The sequence below is a fragment of the Rutilus rutilus genome (assembly GCF_951802725.1).
Source record: "Rutilus rutilus genome assembly, chromosome: 4".
NCBI classification, from domain to species: domain Eukaryota; kingdom Metazoa; phylum Chordata; class Actinopteri; order Cypriniformes; family Leuciscidae; genus Rutilus; species Rutilus rutilus.
This window is the reverse complement of record NC_140212.1, coordinates 11887396-11893395: the sequence shown is the minus strand read 5'-3', so window position 1 is coordinate 11893395 and position 6000 is coordinate 11887396.

Below are 6000 nucleotides of genomic sequence, written 5' to 3'. Positions count from 1 at the left end.
AACTCCATGACCTCTTTACAACAAAACACATGGTCACATCCGCACCCCACCTCCAGCTTGTTGTGATGGATGGGGCTCCTGTTGCATCATAAGCCCTGATCCCTCCCTCCTGGCTAAAACCTGGATTTAAGGCCCGTGTCCTTCTGCCGAGGGAGGAGTAGGGAAATGCACTAATCCATCGGGCACCGCACACATCCCAGCGTCCCACTCCACTTCCAGATTATCAACGCGGAGCTCCACGGTCGGAGAGAGATGTGAAGCATGCGACTGTCTTAATCCCTATCAAACCGCGTCCGTTCTGAACAGAGCAAAGTGAGAGGGACACGTTAAGGGAAGTGTGTATACTATCCGCGTGTAAGGGAGGTTTCCAGGTCATGGTGGCAGCTGGCAGGAGATGTTCAGCGCACGCGTGCGTCAGTCGTGAGCTGCAGATTAAGGCACTCTTATTAGCACGCTTTCTGAGAATCGGCCCTGGTCCCGCCCTCACCCCGACCAAGTGCTCAGCCAATCTGTTCCTCAGTCGGGGCCGTGTTCACAGAACAGCGTTCAGCTCTAATCCGAATACATAACCACAATTCTATCTTAACATCAGAGCGTTACGTACCTGATTTAAGTGTGATGTCACTCGTAAAATCACTGACAAGTGTAGTGCAATCTTTGATACTTATGTAACATAAATACACTAGTGAAATTCTTCTTTAAGGCTTTTGTATTTTTTTATAAATTTAATAAAAACATTTTACAATACAGTGAAATTTTAAGTTCGACAGTTTTATTAATCTATGCTAATGTTCGTTTAAAAACATACTGTTTATTTTTAATTCATATTCAATGATAAAACATTAAATGTTAATTATGTAACTTGAAATAGCAAAAGTAATTGAGTTAATCCATGTAATTTTATTGTAAAGTGTCTGTTTTTGAATTAGGGGACCAAATTTGTTTTAATGTTTTAATATCAGCATGCAAATTTCCAATGTGACTTTAAGGCTTCACTGTATATAATATGTAATGAGTTACTGGAATATACCATAACTTTATTTTGAAAAATTGTGATCCAGTCAACACCCTTTTACACCCTTTTGTCCTATCAATTTATGTGTTACTTTAAGGAGAATAGTGGGGTTTTGTCCCTCTCTTTTTTTAACATATTTTTGCGAGTTTGCTCCCTATCACTTGTTCCCCATAGATAAACTTAGTGATCTGTGTAATCAGCTAAAACTGGATTTGGATAGACAGAGGAAAAAGCTTTGCTAACGCAAGCAAGCCAAAGTTACTTATTGCACCGTCAGTCTCAGAGCTGTAAATGTATAGGCATCCTTATAAGTTTTTATCTTTTTATGAAGGTTGCCATTATAGACGAATGGTAATAGCCGTCTGGTGGTATTGTGTCATCAGGGGGATATGGGGCAGAAGTATTGATTGTGTTAAGGAGAGGATATGGCTCTCCGCAGGGGGTTGTTCCTCCAGCCTGGAGCTCCACAAACTCTGGGGCAGAGCTTTAATCTCTGCTAATATCTTAATACACACTGCATCCCTCTGGCCCTCTCTCTTACACACACACACAGGCGTTCATGTAGCAGTAGCTCTGAACTAATGGATTATCCCCTCTACTAAACCCAGCCTACCTGTCTGTCTGCCTGTCAGTTTATTAGGAAATTTGGTTTGCACAGGTGCCACACATCACATTAATACACACATTCAAAACAAAGACATTATAAGAGCATGAATACAAATAGTAAGGAAAATAAATGTCTATCTATGGCCTGATGGGAGGACAACAAACTCCTTGTATAATGGAAGTGATGGACAGTTAATTATCGAATAGGCTTTTTTAACAACACGTTCTTTACAAATGTGTGTTGAACTCCTATCACCTTGGAGGCAGTCTTAATCAGCTTAGTCATTATCTATCTATCTATCTTGCACACACTTTTATCATTTTTTTCACAAAGCAAAATACTACAGTGAATAAAACTGCACAGATGCTTCCTGAAGTAGGGGATATATTATTCCCACCACCATCATCATCACTTTCTAACACTGATGATGTTCTCACCATCATGCGCACCTCGGCATCAGACAGTGCGTAAGAGAGATGGACCCTAATCTCATTCCACTAATGCTCTCTTTACATTAGAGTACAGACCGAGCTCTGTCTCAGCCATGCTCTTTCTTTCTCTCCTAACCAGGGATTATTCACTGAATGAGAGGAGTAGTCGGTACAGAGGAGGGGGCCTGGAAAATGCTGTGTAACCCGACCCGGCTGGCCCATCTGGAGAAGGCCCACATGGACAGAGATTTCCCACAAAGCAATTACTGCAGCCAAAGTTTCGGCAGGAATCTGACAATGTTCCTTTCTTCTCCCGTATACGCATATTTACTTTGGATTTTCTGACGTAGACAGGTAAACACAGGTGAACAGCAAAAGCGGAGAGATACTGAAGATAATGATAAAAAACCAATGGAGAAAGCTATACGACTGAATGAATTTAATGGGATTTTCCAATGCATTTGGAAGTCTACACAACTGTTAGATGCAAAAATGAGTCTAAATAGGGATGAAACCACTATAGTGGGTCGCATTTGTTCTTCAGTGACCAATATGTACACCATTTCCTTTTTAACTGCTCGTAAATAATGTATGAACATATTAAGTTCTCTAACGAATTCTCCATATTCTTTAGAATGAAAATTAATCTTTAGTCGATGAGGTTCAGATTTAGTATCCAAACAGTTCACCTACAAGAGACCTGGTTGACACTAGAAATGGCATTACACTTCAATGATGGCTAATGTTTTCATATTGTCATTCATTCTGTATGAATAGATTTATGCAAAAGGAGATAAAGAGGACTTAATCCAGCAATCCTCTCCTCACCTACATTAGCAGCCATTGACCCAGATACAGGGCAGCCTCTCCCTTTACCAAGCGACAAAACACAAGCTGTTTCACACAAATGCCACACCACTTCTCCAAGAGCCAGTCATTGTTTATTTATTTATTTCGAGCATGAATATGAACATCTGGTTGGTTTCAGTAGACTTTGATTAGTAACAATTTAATGCCCTATTTTGGTTAACACAGCCCCAAAAAAAGAGAAATAAGTCTTGTGTGTCCAACATAATGAGATTCACAATGAAATGAAAGCCAAACATGGCCGACTAGTATCAGCAAGCAGTTTGGATCAATGAGCGAAGCATCAGGAGCTATGAGACTGTGGTGCGCAGGGGGGAATATTTGAATTTCACCCCAACCCGCAATACCCACAGTCACTCACTCGGGGGTGGAGCCTGTGACATCACTGAAATGCAGTCAGGGTTCAAAATGGTGCTCTCAATTTTTCAGAGATGATATTTTGACAGTGGAGAAGTTCTCAGGTAGTAGTTGGCAAGTCTAGAACCACCGGATCTGACTACCTCACCAGTGTGAGTTCTACCATTGCCAAATACCGTCAGAGAACCTTGCGGTTTTGTCCTTGAACTCGGTAGCGGAGGAGAAAATGGCTGTTTTTGCCACAACAGACAAGCAGTAATTTTTTGCATTTTTATTTAATTCTATGGAAAATAAGAGATGAACAATTAATGAAGTTTTTGGGTAAGAAAAAAGGCTCTAATACACTCCTAGAAATACTCCTTTTGGTTCCATGGACGTTAATGGCTTTTCATGGAATCATCAATCCCAATGAAGAACATTTATTTATAAGATTGTAGGCGTAAAAAACCCAACATATTTTTAATCAGCAACTGTAGCACTACACAGAAGTACAGAAAAATGTTTGCAAAAAATGTTTCCCTTTGAAAGAACATTGATCGATGAAGATGCAGTTGCTTCCAAGAGAAGATGAATCTCTGAACGTCCTCCATTAATGACGTCCGTTTATGGCGTTTGATGCAAGACAAAATGGTTTCGTGTAATAATGCAACTGTACAAATCATCTCCGTGCAAAACCACCGTGAGCTACTTCTTTTAGGGTTCAGCTGCAGTGATAGAAAGGAAAATGTCTTCCGAAAGATCCGAGATTATTGAATTTTCGGCTTTCCGCAGCAAAGGTCGCTTCTTATGTTACACTGGGCAGAAGGATTGAAAATAGAACATGACTGCCTAGGAGAGGATCAATCGCGCCAACGGCTGTCTGTCCTTTTGCTCGTGGTCAGGAGATTTTTAGCAGCATTTCTGTCTTGTCCCATATTGGCACTACACATAATTGCTCAACGTATATATAAAAAAGCAAAAATGTGCTAGTGCCAAAACAGGCAAAGAAGAGGGACAGCAGAGCGTCCGGCTCAGCAGAGAGTTTGGAATCTGTACCCACTTACACCAGAGAGCAAATCTGAAGCAAACTGGCCATCACGTGGTTCTTTCTCTGCTCTGTTTATGGCCCTTTGGTAATTCACTGATAGTGTGCTTTCACAGTGAATTCTACCAGTGCCATACACAGAACAGGAGTCTGTCAGCTTCACCCCTTAAGACAACCTGCGGCCTCCAGCAACACCAATGAAAGAACGATTGAGCAGCGGGGAGGGGGGTGGACGGGGGAGGTTGGGGAGATTTGGTTAAGGAGGTTGAGAAGAACCCTTCTTCCTAAATGGAAAAAGAGAGAGAGAGACAGAGAGTGAGAAAGGAAACGCTAAAGTGATTTTCAGAGAGACAGCAAGCCAAGAAAGACAAGATTCACTACAGAATAATCCGGTGAAATAAAAACGGTTAAACCAGTGGAGGGAAAGTCTAGTTTGTATGCATTTTGGCAGATGCTTTTGTCTAAAGCAACTTGCACTGCATTTTAAGATACACATTTCATCAGTTCACACATTCCCTGGGAATTGAACCAATGACCTTGGCAGCTTTGGTGTTTCTAGCACCATGCTCTTGAAGATTCTTCATAAAAGACACTACCAATTCATGGAAAATGAGAATAAAAATCCAATGCTTTGCAAAGCTGTAACTTTTGTTGGATTATCACTAAAATTACAAAGGACACACTAGTGACTCTCCACATGGGTACATAGAAAATTTTGAATCAATTGAAATGCTGACATTATCCTCCATAATGTGCTCAACCAGGCATTTTAATTAGCTGTTGAGGAGATTACACCAAGTTATATTAATACATAATCGTACTTTATGCTGAGGAGGGACTTGCATCTCCTTAAGAACGGACAGTCTTTTCCTCAAATGAAATTGTCTTTAGATAATCTTTAGAGATTATCAAACAAACTTCTGGATTTATACCAAAAGGACGATCCCTTTACCGTTTCCATGTCCGAGCATGATGGGAGTGATGATAAAAAACAATGATGTCCTTCCAAACACAGCAGACAAATGTGCAATTAAAGCCTGCAGAGATCCATCAACGTGCTCCTTTAGTACTTGACATCACCCTGAGCATAATCATCACCATTGAGTAAAGCGGACACAAGAGACGCCATGTTGCTGGGTTCACTATAGCCTTAAGCAAAAAACCCAACACTACATTATCAAACACACAGCACCCAAGAGAGCTTGCTGCATTCGACTCTATATCTTCTGGTTACATGCCATCTGCTATGGGAGAAGCCACCAGACCTCGAGCACCCTCCTCCCCGATAGGCGAAGCCTACAGCCCCACCCAGGAGGACCCATGCAGGAACAGCCATTAGCTCCTGCTCCCTCAGCTCCTGCAGGAGATGGAGGCCAGATTGATTCCAGATCAAAAATGATGTTCTAAGTGATTTTTCAGACGCCCAAATGGCTCCCGGAGCAGGACTCCTCTTGCAATTTCCTGGAATAATCAATACCTCTAAAAAGCCAAGTTGAGAAGCCAGCATAGTCAAATTGGTCTAGCTCATTTTGTTTCGCCCCCACCCATGCGTAATGAAAGAAACAAATTCTCATATGATAACATCATGACGACTTCACTGTCTATTTTTTGCTGAGTGTCTTGACACAAAGCATGTTGTAAAACATGAAAGTGCGCAGAATAAAATGTCATCACTCTCACAATTTCCCAAATTGTGAAT